Source organism: Colias philodice, chromosome 1 (assembly GCF_061535455.1).
Source record: "Colias philodice isolate Cphi_HAF_F1 chromosome 1, ilColPhil1 Martin Lab GWU primary, whole genome shotgun sequence".
In the NCBI taxonomy this organism is placed as follows: domain Eukaryota; kingdom Metazoa; phylum Arthropoda; class Insecta; order Lepidoptera; family Pieridae; genus Colias; species Colias philodice.
In genome coordinates this window covers 2,607,875-2,620,726 of record NC_143086.1, presented here as the reverse complement: position 1 = coordinate 2,620,726, position 12,852 = coordinate 2,607,875, and the positions used below count along the sequence as shown (strand labels likewise).

The 12,852-nt window shown below is 31.2% G+C and overlaps 1 protein-coding gene across 2 annotated transcripts in view; it reads left to right on the top strand.

Moving 5' to 3' along the window:
- The first annotated feature begins 1,455 nt into the window (after positions 1 to 1,455).
- The window catches only part of LOC149491036 (glutamine synthetase 2, cytoplasmic-like), a 36,837-nt gene continuing 25,440 nt past the window's right edge, over positions 1,456 to 12,852 (top strand). For both annotated transcript variants that reach the window (XM_089696364.1, XM_089696354.1), the window contains exon 1: positions 1,456 to 1,606. The gene's annotated coding sequence lies outside the window, so the exon portion shown is untranslated. The remainder of the gene's footprint in view (positions 1,607 to 12,852) is intronic.

The window sequence follows — 12,852 nt, the reverse complement described above, 5'->3', positions numbered from 1 at the left end:
AGAGGTGATGCATGCTAATTAACTCTTTCAACGATTTTTGGTTTGATCAAAGTATCTCTTATAGTTTTTGAGATAGGTTGATTTAACTGTAATTTATTATATTTGCTGCTACGGAACCCTTTGTGCGCGAGCCCGACTCGCACTTGGCCGGTTTTATTAGTGCATATTTCGGCCTTTTTTAGTGCATATTTGCATGCATATTTTGGCATTTTGTTAGTGCATATAATCCGATGTCTAATTATAACTATTATGAACAAGAAAGTTGTATGTTGTGCCTTTTTCCTATTTAGGCAACTTAATAGCAAAAAGAGAACAATAAGAAATATCGCATTGTTGTTATTGATGATTTTATAATTGTTATGAAAAAGTAGCGTGGAAACGGAATTGCATTTTCCGATGTGATAGAATCGGCGTGGTTTACAGTTTTGTAAGATGTTAGTTTGTTTGAACGAGCTAATATCAGGAACACACTAATTAAAATATTAGTGGGTTAGGAGTTTAGAATTGAAGAATTACTGGATATTATTTTTATCAAGAAAGGGTTGTAAACTATATCGTATGACCAATATGAGCCGAAAATCGACGAAAAATATTACAAAAATGCACAATCATTGCACAATAAAAATTATGGTTGTTTAAAAATATTTCTCACTTTCTTCAATCTTTTTTTACTTTCAATGTTATTTTACAGTATACTTGACGTGTATAACTTGAGTTTTCCTTTTCAGGAAAATCCGCTTTATGTGATTTTTTGGGTCAGTATCACTACATTGTATTTAGTTTAAATAGGTTTTGCGAACAATTAATGTTTTAAGGTTAATGTGTTAATGAAAAAAGCGATTTAAAAGAAACATTTAATTGCTTGTTTCTTAGCAGTTTCAGTGAATTTATTTGTTTTGTTTTTGATAATAATATAAAAATAGCCGTAATGAGTAGTTACTTATGTCTGTAAGTTAAATAAAGTTTTCTGTATTTTGATAATATATTTAACATGTGCCCAAATGACTTAACTGTGAAAATTATTAAAACATAATATTAAAATAATTTTATCTTATGTAATTACAAAGGGAACACCATCACATAAAAATTACGTCCAAGATAAATGTCAAATACTTAATGTTGTCAAGCGCACGTGTTTTGATTTATTTCACTTGGCGCAGAATCTCTTTTAAGACTGGCGCTATAATTGGTGTCATAAAAAATTGCTATTATCCATTACAAGTACATTATTGTATGGATGTATACTTCCAACTTTATAGGATAAGGGAGTCGGGAACGAACCTCGGTTCTCACCTTCACCGTTCACACCCATTGCCTGTTCCAATTTGGCAGAACAGTTTAATGGTATGAAACATCGGATGTTGATGATAACTGTACGGTTGGCGACACGCACCTCCCTGCAGCGTTCCCACCAGTACATCGGCTGCTGTCACTCCGCGGAGGACTGTACGCAATCTCCCACCACGCAAGCGCAAAGATGCGCGCGCATATATATTCAAACGCACACCGTATACACATCAGTCAATCTGTGAATCCCGCGTGAGGCGGTTGATTTGTGTTAAACACGTTCGTACGTTTCGCGCGTGACTTCGTTGGACTTATCAAGGTAAATAAGGCAATATTATTTAGAATAGCGTGTGAGCGGGATCGGAATGGAAATATCCCAGCTCGGGTGATCCGTACATGCGAGAGGTTGGTTGCATTGCGAATTGCATCATTCCCGATCGAAATACACGTTTAAATGCTCCCGCGTTAACTTTATGTGCAATGCGAACTTTTTCGAAATGTCCAATAGGAAAAATCAAAACACAGGACGGTCAAACTTCGGTTGAAGATGCAGAAAAAAATTCGGATGGTATAAAACTCCTCTGTGTATTCGTTTAAAATATTTATTTTGAAGTTTCGACATAGTTGCGGAGAAAACCGACTGGTTTCCCTCGTTATCACTACTTGTTGAACTTGAACTGCTTTATTCTTTTATTTTAAATGGATGTAAGTATCGGAAAGGTTTTGTGGGAATGTAAATGAAGGGAGCATTCCGTATTCACTTAATTATTATTTTAGGTCACCGGACTGCCGATTTCAGCCTCTGGAGTCGAGCGATCTTAATATTTAAGTCGCAGTACATATTTTGTACACACCGCAATTTAATACAAACGTATTATATAACATTTAATTAAAAATTCTGGTGTTAACTTACATATAAAACTAAACAAAAAAAAAATATATTTTACATTTCAAGAGAATAAATATTTAATTTATAATAAAGAGAATAAATATTTAATTTATAATAATGGATATTATGTTGTTTGGTTACGTTTTATTGTAAAATAAAAAGAAAATATAACTAACAAACTTACATATTATAAGCATAAAAACGTGGAAGTTGATCCCTCTTTTTTATATTTTCTAAAACCGGGTTATTTCTTGTTAGGTATATGTTTAAGGAAAAAAAGCAAAAATGTAATTGAAAATAACTAACTACTTATTTATTATAGAACATCTTAGTAGAACATGAACGCTGCGTAGGGTTTGATTAAAAATTTAAATTGAGTTGTAATATTCAAGTGTTAAAAACGGCGCAATTCTGTAAATGTATAAAACTTTGAAATAGTACAAACATGTTGAAAGTTTAATTGACAAAGAGGAAACCAAACATTAAACAATGTTTACAAAAAGTATAGACTTTACTCAAAATAACAATATTGACAAAAAAAAAACTTCGAAAATCAAACAAACAATCTATTAATAAAATCTATTTCAAATGACCCGTAATTAATAGTTAATGATAAATTTTTATTAAAATTACAATACATATTTACAAATATACAAATAGTGTCCTTTATGAATTAATTAATTTTATTTAAATTAACATTCTAGTAAGTTCAAGACTTTGAAATAACAATTTATATCGTAAATTTTCCTGCTATCGAAAAATAATTCCAATTGATATAAAAATAATAACGTGTCAAAAAAATTACAAGTGCTATTATTAAATATTGGTTATTACCTATTTATTATCATAATAACAACGCAGGGATCTAATGATTATCTTTAAATATTTAATCTAGATATCTTCTATAATATAAAAATGAATCGCAAAATGTGTTGGTAAGCGCATAACTCGAGAACGGCTGAACCGATTTCGATAATTCTTTTTTATTATATTCCTTGAAGTACGAGGATGGTTTATATGTAGAGAAAACGTAAATATGTACCACGGGCGAAGCCGGGGCGGACCGCTAGTTATCAATAAAAATGAATCGACAAGTGGCTAGCTCGAGAAAGTATCGACCAATTCGGGTAAATTTTGAGATTTTTTTAAGTTACAAGAAAGGTTCTTAGGGAGATAAAAAACGTAAAAGGGTCAATAGGGCAGAACAACTTCCGCCTTATTATGCTGAAAGATCGATATTAAATTCAACTATTTCATTTTTAAAATAATTAGGGGTGGCTTATATATAGACACTAGGTACATGAATTAACAGGACTTCAAATATCACGGATATGTATTTGTAAATCAAATTATTGCCATTTTATAAATATTAAAAAAATTAAATATCCTAGTAGGTCGTTGCTTATTTGACGAGTTATCTTAAATAGTTACTACGTAATCTGAAGTCTTAAAATTTCAAACTGCCACTTCTTTAAAATCAACAAAGCGCAAAATTTTCGACCGAATCTGCGGTTGGAAAGCTAGTTCTAAAAATAATAATATAGAAGTAAAAATAAACTTGAGATATAAAAGATATGATAAGGATTTTATTGTTATTACTTATCAGACACGAGCTAAACGAATGATGTCCAATATTTCGTTTTTGATTAAACGATAAAACATAATTGAAACATTGAGACGATCAGTATAGATTATTAAAATTATTTGGTTGTATTAACTATTCTAATCTAACTTTAGACTAATTATTACACGTGTTTAATTTTTAAGCTATTGCATTTAATAAGATTTTGATCTAAGATTAATTATAATATTCTTAGATTACTTTCATATGAAATTCGCTGTACCCCGCGGTTTTACCCGCATTGCTCCGCTCCCATTGGTCTTAGCGTGCGTGATGATAATGTAATATAGCGGATAGCCTATATACAGCCACATTGAAGATACCAGATATCATGGGAGTGTTTGATGTAAAAAATTTTAGATATTTTCCGTTTTATTTTTAAAAATCAGCTTTCGATATCAGTTTAGAGTTTTTTGATATCTTCAATAATTACGGAATAATCACCTGTGCACATTTAACGATTACACCCTGTATAGCGTTCCTCGATAAATGAACTATTTAAAAAATCGGGCCCGGGCGTTCAAGAAATCAAACAACTCTTTAAAATACATATTAGTAAATATAAGCGTAAATTCTATGCTATTAATCTTGTATGTATGTCGTGGCCATATCGTAGATTTGCTCATTTCATGATATGATCGATCATTTCACGAAATGTTCGCATTTCATGAAATGGCCAACATAGTTTGATCAGATCGTTAAATCGTCAACGTTTCACGATATGGCCATCCACATTTGGCCAGATCGTATAAAATTTAAAGAGTCCATAAAATATTAAAATTCAGAATATTCTAAAAACTTGTTTAATGTCATTTAAGTTAGTGCCGCGGCAGCGGCCGGCGAATGCTAGAAGCGAATCGTTTTTGCAATAAAAAACAGTTAGGTTAGGTTAGGTTAGACTTTGATAAACAACGCACGAGCCGAGGGAGCAAAGCGAGCGTGCCGCGGCAGCGGCCGGCGAGTGCCAGAAGCGGATCGCTTTTTAAAAAACAAACAATTATAATACTATAGTAGGATATATAAATATATATATCCTAAAAGAAAAAATGCGTCTTAAATTATTTTATTTAAGACGCATTTTTTCTTCAATACATATATAAGATATCCACATTTTCCATAGTACTCGAACCGTCGTAAATTCTTTGCTATGACTTTCTTCATATTGTTATTAAACGACTTATGAAGTTTTTAACTGCGAATAATTAAATTTTCGCAAGCGGCCGCCATCTTATCACATAAACACAGAGCTTGCAGCGCCTCTACCAATGATTAATGTAACTATTTTACGATATGATCAAATAATTTTGATCATTTCATGAAAAAACCGCGCGTTTAGTTGGCCATATCGTGAAACGATTTCTTATCATTGATATGCTCAAGCCACATCATGATGTGGCCAAACTAAATTGGCCATTTCACGAAATGCGACCATTTCGTGAAATGGCCAGTCATATCATGAAATGAGCAAATTTACGATATGGCCACGACATGTATATGTAATATCTACATATATAATTGGTTTCGGTACATTCCCGAGCGCATATCTCGTAACATACTGTTGTTTAATAATAAACAATGCAATAAAGCGGCTATTAATTTAAATCTTTGTAACAATTAAATTTATTTATACACTTTGGGAAGATTATTTTTAAATATAAATATCTTCAATGAATTTTATTAGATTGGTACCTACTTATGCCTTTGCTCGTGGAAACATTTACACAAATAAAATTGTGTAAATGTTTCTCTTTCTCTCTGTTCAATTCGAAACAAATACAATATATATTCATTATTCATGCAAGTAATCTTGGTATGCATCTAAACATGCTTATCATATACTCAGTATGTATTAAGAAATAATCTCCATAGACCATATCAAAGGATTTATTTAATCTCTATTCCACTTCTCGTAACGTTGCGATCAAATCTAACATCGTGTGATATAAGATATGATTTGTCTGTTTATCTGACGAAATGTAGTACAAGATCCTACCGCAAGATTATTGCGTTCATAAGTTTATTTTTTTATGAAATCAAAATTTTATGTATTTTTTTAATTAGGAGACTGTCGGTTGCTGTCGGTATATATCGACTAGGTTGCCAGTCATTCGCCGCAAAATTTGGCGTGTATTAAAATCGGTTAAGTGCGAGTCGTAGGTACTTTGGACGCAGGGTTCCATACATGGTGAACTATAAGTAATTTCAAAAAATGGTAAAAATACTCAGACAATTACAATTTAATTGCATGTACAATTCAATCCATGATGAGACACACTAGAATACATTTTATTTATCATTTATTTGCATCCTATAATCATTTACAAAGCTCATTTACCTATATATAAAAAAAATACGTTATAATTAATAATCAACTATATCATAAATTCTAAATAAAGTAGATATAGATATTGTAAGTTGAAACACATCTTAAAGTTAATAAATTTATTCTTTTTAATATACATCGTATTGCATTGTGCATTATAAACTCATATCTCATGCTATCTGAATAGGCTCAAGTATTATACGATATGTATTTATCTTGATCATCCATACAGCTGTATTGACAGCTATTTGCTTTGCCTTATCACTAAGGATTTCAGGTAACTTGTCATGACTTCTCTTCAAGTAGCCTCTTGAGATATGCGATACAATTTATTAAATATTATATGCCTGTAATCAGAAAATACTTTAAGGTACATACAAAAGTGAGAAAGTATAAATAAATAAATAAATCTTTATTTTCCTCAAAAAACTTATAACTACATTAACAAAAGTACAAGTAAACATAAACCAAGAGGACTGGTGTCTGCGATAGGCCGTAGCTGTGGGCCGTAGCCTGTAGTGCAGATCGCCAGGCGCTCCCTAATTCGAACCGCTTCAATTTTGCGAGGTACATCGATTAGAGGATTTACATATTATGTATTTGAAGTAAATTATTGATATATTTTTAATACATATATGCTATAAACAGCCACGGTACAATTGTGCAAAATAAATATTAGTAGATCACGATTATGACCTATCTAATTGGTGAAACTACTTCTAAAAAACAATATAAGTTTACCGGCAAAGCGTCGTCTATTTTTGGACCAGATGTTTCTTTATAAGAACATACATTGCATAACTGATTCAGGCTTGTTATTGGAAAAAATAAAATTAAGAGTTCCCAGAATTTCCTCACGTTGCAGATACACATTTGAAGTCACTCCCTGTACAAATTACGCCAATAATGCCTTTTTAAAAAGAGCAGCTACATTTTATAATGATAGAATATCATTAATTTATGTAGCTAATATGTAAGTATGTAACCTATGTATAATTTAAATTATTTAGTTTTCTAATTTTGTAATGAAATGTGGGCTTTATTTATTATTTTAAGATTAAGATTAGTTAGTTCATTTACGTGAGGCTTGTTTCTTATGTGCTGTTTTTCTTTTTTTTTAATAATAGAACATGTTGTGTGGTCGTAGTGAATTTTAGAATCATGTATCTTTATTCTTTATCTTTTTTCTATGAAATCATGTATGACTGTTATGTTCTTATACAAATAAAATAAAATAATAAATAAAAATCTACGTACGAAGTAAACGTGGAAACAAATATATAAAGTATATAGGGTTATATTCATCAGGCTATCATTCATAATCATGTATCTATAAAAATCTATCTAATGTGATAACAGACCGAAATAAAACGCACCATAAGAACACATTTCTAGAAAAAAAAAATTGTATACACTTAACACAAAACCGTCACATGACTGCAGATTTATTATCAATATAAGTAAGTAATATTATTACATCAAACAAAGCGCTTTTCCTATCGCCTTATCACCTAAATACTTTTAATGACTACTGCATTGAAACTTATTTGGATCGCAAGGACGTTCTTATTTACAAACATAATGTCACAGAATTACAATTGTAATACTTTGATAATGTCGTGAATGACGATAATTATACCAATTATCTGAATTGTAATTATTGTCCTTTTTTACCTGTACTTTTATAGGTTAATTACTTTTTTCTTTGTATAGATAGTGGAAAGAAAATTAGTACATATTTTAAAATAAGCAATGGAAACTATAGGGGCTAGCAACCTTGGGAAACCATTTTATTGTATTATTTAATAAATTAAATCTAAAAAATGTACAAGTATTTAATCAATACCAGAAAATTGAGCTTATTAAGGTTCAGTTGATCTCCCAAGGAAAAACTATAAAAAACACAAAAAATATATATATTAACTGTTAATAACCGGCGCACATCATATAGAACAGTGTACTACGTAATACAGAATATACGTATTTAATATATTCTTTTTATCCATTGTCCGTTAACCTTCAGGTTAAATGAATCAAAATTTAAACTGAACACGATATTCGAGTAACTATAAGTAGGTAAGTACACAAGCATATTATATAATTTTTAACAAACACGTGTTCAATGTATTCAATTAACATCACAAAAACCGGTTCACCTTACATCTGTCAATACGGTCAATACTATATTTATATAATTATATAAATTTATTGTATAATTAAGACGAGAAGCAAACACACTCAAATCAACATCTTAATAAAAACCATTGTTGCAAAAAATTATAAAATCAATTTGTAAATAATCTTATCTTCTCTTATATATAAAAATGAATCGCAAAATGTGTTGGTAAGCGCATAACTCGAGAACGGCTGAACCGATTTCGATAATTCTTTTTTTATTATATTCCTTGAAGTACGAGGATGGTTCTTATGTAGAGAAAACGTAAACATGTACCACGGGCGAAGCCGGGGCGGACCGCTAGTGTATAATAAAATCATACTTCAATTACAACAGTAGAAAAAAAGAGTACCTTAAGTACCGTACAGTAAGTTGCCTATTTACTACTCCATCCTAAATAAATTAGATATAACCAAAAATTCCAATGATCAAGGGGTTGATTCTAGTACGGAACCAGTACATGATGTGGAAAGCTTGGCTTGGTCCGTCACGCGGCACTCGGCTGCCGATCACTCGCCTATCACGTGACACTCCACTGAGGATCAAAATAAAAACTCAGCTGGCAGGACGTAGGTACATGATTCAGCGGTCGTGCACCTTCGAACTAAATATATTTACAGTCAGTTACACGTCTTTTTAAGCCTGAACTTTTTATTGCTGCAAAAAGTGCCCGGATAATTCACATACAGATAATATAGGCATGTTCGCGTTGCTAAAGTAAACTTGGTATAATAACGTAGTATGATTTTCATGGTAGCTTTTAATCATTTTCTTCCAAGTATTTAATGAAAGTTATTTATAGGTCAGCAACTCGTATAAAGATACGTGTCATTAAAGTATACGTAAAATTCGTTGGCCGATTTCCATAATATTATCTTAATACTATTATAAAGGCGAAAGTTTGTAAGTATGGATGTATGGATATATGGATGTATGGATGTTTGTTACTCTTTCACGTAAAAACTACTGAACCGATTACAATGAAATTTAGCACACATATAGAGGGTAACTTGGATTAACACATAGGATAGGTTTTATCCCGGAAATCCCACGGGAAGGGGAACTATGCGGGTTTTCTTTTGAAAACGCGGGCGAAGCCGCGGGCGGAAATCTAGTAATGAATAAATTAACAATACACTATTTCAAATCGCTGTCGAACAAAATATAATAAATGTAATAATAAAATTAACAAATAAATTATTCAAAACAAACGGAGCTCTATAAATTGGTTTGTCTATTGGATTGTGTGTTGCATAGTTAATAAAAGGTAAAGTATAAACAAACACGGTCATTTTACATTGTCAATCTAATTAGTAAATAAATAAATAAATATTTGTCAATAGTTCATTAAGACAATCACAATTCTTAACAGAAGCTAACCACATCACTACATAAGTACATAATATCATCATCACTACATAGTATAATACAAAGTCGCTTTTTCTGTCCCTATTTGTCTATGTCCCTATGTATGCTTAAATCTTTAAAACTACGCAACGGATTTTGATGCGGTTTTTTGTAATAGATAGAGTGATTCAAGAGGAAGATTCAAGTATATAATTTATTAGGTTTTAGACAACGCGGGCGAAGGCGCGGGCGGAAAGCTAGTATAGTATAAAACAAAGTCGCTTTCTCTGTCCCTATGTCACTTTGTATGCTTAAATCTTTAAAACTACGCAACGGATTTTGATGCGGTTTTTTTTAATAGATAGAGTGGTTCAAGAGGAAGGTTGTAGTATATAATGTATTAGATTTTAGACAAAGCGGGCGAAGCCGCAGGCGGAAAGCTAGTTATAAATAATCGGGACAACGAAAACATATTAATAGAATTTGCGTAATTGAACGATGGATATGTTCTGAATATGAGGTAACAAACCGAAAAAACGTCCGTCCGTCCGACTGAAAAAGAGACAATCGAATGTAGACAAATCAATTGTTAAAACAATTGTTAAACAGTATGAAAAAATATCTACGATTGTTGAAATTGATAATGCGAAAATATTAATTTACAAATACTAAGCGTACCTAATAAGCGAGTTTCACCGTTTAATTATTAATTAATAATTTATTAGTAAAAATAAACAGATTATAAGAAAATGATTAATTGAAAACTATTTAGCCAACTAATTAGTGCATAAACGTTTCGATGTAGATTACTTATTCTTTATATTTCTTTAGTTATATATTCGTTAAGTGTATAATTATTTTAAAAGACAGCCTAAAAATGTTTTCGGTAGAATTTTGTAAAAATATTTTTTTATTTCATGGGCTGTATTCCATTTATTTGTTCTAAAATTGCGTAAAAATCTTTTATTAATATTGTAAAGAACCTAGCGACTATGAAATATTAAAAAAAGTTAGTACAAATATATATTATGAAATAAATTTTGAATGTTTGGCTACGAACATTATACTGGTGAAAGTAAATAACCATATTACCTTAATTGATTTACTTCCTCTTGCATCCTGCACGCCTAGTATATTAATTATAATGATATTTAGAGGTTTCACCTAAACTGAAAGGTGTATTTACGTGATATTTTTTTTATCCAAATCACGTTTTTTGTATTTTTAAATCCACTAACAGTTGCATTACCTAATCGTCAAAATTCTATCAATATTTATCTTTTATAGGCTTTTATATTATATTAGCTGTATCCACAACAAAGACTGATTGTCATAAAATGATTATTCACCGTCCATTCGAAAATGACTAATAATATTTATTACAAACAAAGCAACTCGGTTCGGCAATTTCTTTGTGATGTAAGCTTGCTTCATTATGTCAAGGTAGTCGTATACGCTCACTAATCACTATATAAAACAATAATTTCAAATTTGTATACGATTTTATGCTATCATAACTAATACTATACATGCGAAAGTATCTCTGCCTGTCTGTCTCTTGTTCACGCTTCAAACTCTGAATCGATGAAATTTGGAACAGATAGCTTGAGACCTGAGAAAGGACATAGACATAGGATAGGTTATCTCAGGGGAACGGGAACTGCGAGTTTTTCTTTGATTACGCAGGCGAAGCCGAAGGCGGGAAGCTAGTAAATAATAAATTATAGACTATATACCTACTTTACGTTTACTTTTATTCCTATCAAGGCGTTCATAATATACATTAAAGTTGACTCAAACTCGGCTAGTTTATTTAAATTCTCAGTAAAAGCACTTTATAAAATTGTCTCAAGCGCTCGATGAAAGAATCTCGCTTAACAACTTTTTAATCAATTTTCATGCCGTCCTATTTCCATACTATACATACCTTTTTGTTTAATTAAAATAAAACGGTGATAGTTTTACTTTACTTTCTATTCACATTTCACAACATTTCAGATTTGTAACTACAAATAGAATTTATTATATTGTCTATTTCTTAGTCTCGAAAATTGTTCATAATTTAAATATTACAAACCAAATCCCCATTGCAATTGTACTTATCATTTCGCGTACACGAACAAGTTCACACTAAAACCGAACTAGGCTATCAGTTATTGTCCTGTAGTGTTTGTTTGTAAACAAAGGCAGCTGTTTTGTCGGCCACCGCCCGCCTGTGTCGGCCATGTCGGCAATTTCATTAACCTCGAAAAAATTAGTCATCATGCAGAGGATGACTGGCCGGTCGTTGGTCCACTGTTCCTTTAGATTTCAATTATATTTCTTTGTCAATATATTAATCTACATGCTAACAATAAAATTATTTCGTTGTGTCGTTTTCATTTAATTTGTTCTTTTTTAAGTTTTCGTGTGAATTTAAGCGATAAGTCTTTTGTTTAAAACAATTAAAGGATTATTTATCATTAATAAATGCGCACCATGACTCAATTACAACTTATAATTACAAGGGTATTAGTAATTATTATCAAACGTCAATAACTTGTATTATCTTAACGTTCCTGACCTAATTCTGACGCAAACTACGATAAAAAGCCGTTAATTTTTTATTATAGAATCGAACATAATATATAATTAACACGCCGAATACTTTGATTTTTGTTTTCGTTTATTCTTATCAAATCTTATTGTTATTAATAGCAAGAAGGTAACGAAATTTCGATCATTTTTACGTCATATATAACATTTTTTATTATTACATACCTATCAATCTATAATAATACTAGCTTTCCACCCGCGGTTTCGCCCGCGTTTTCAAAGAAAAACCCGTTCCCGTAGGATTTCCGGGATAAAACCTATCCTATGTCCTTTCTCGGGTATCAACATATCTCTATACCAAATTTCATGCAAATTGGTTCAGTAGTTAAGGCGTGATTGAGTAACAGACAGACAGACAGAGTTACTTTCGCATTTATAATAATATTAGTATGGATTATAAAACTGAAGAGTTTTTTTGTTTGAACCCGCTAATCAAAAAAAAAGTCTTCATTGCAAAACCCACCTAAAGACACTTTAATAAAAACCATTTTCCCACTGATGCAATATTAAACCTTAAAAGATTCGAGAAATGTTATTTCAAGTGAAGATGCGACATCGGTTGCAACACTTCTAGTTGGACCACTTATAGATATGAAGATATCAGCTGTTTAACC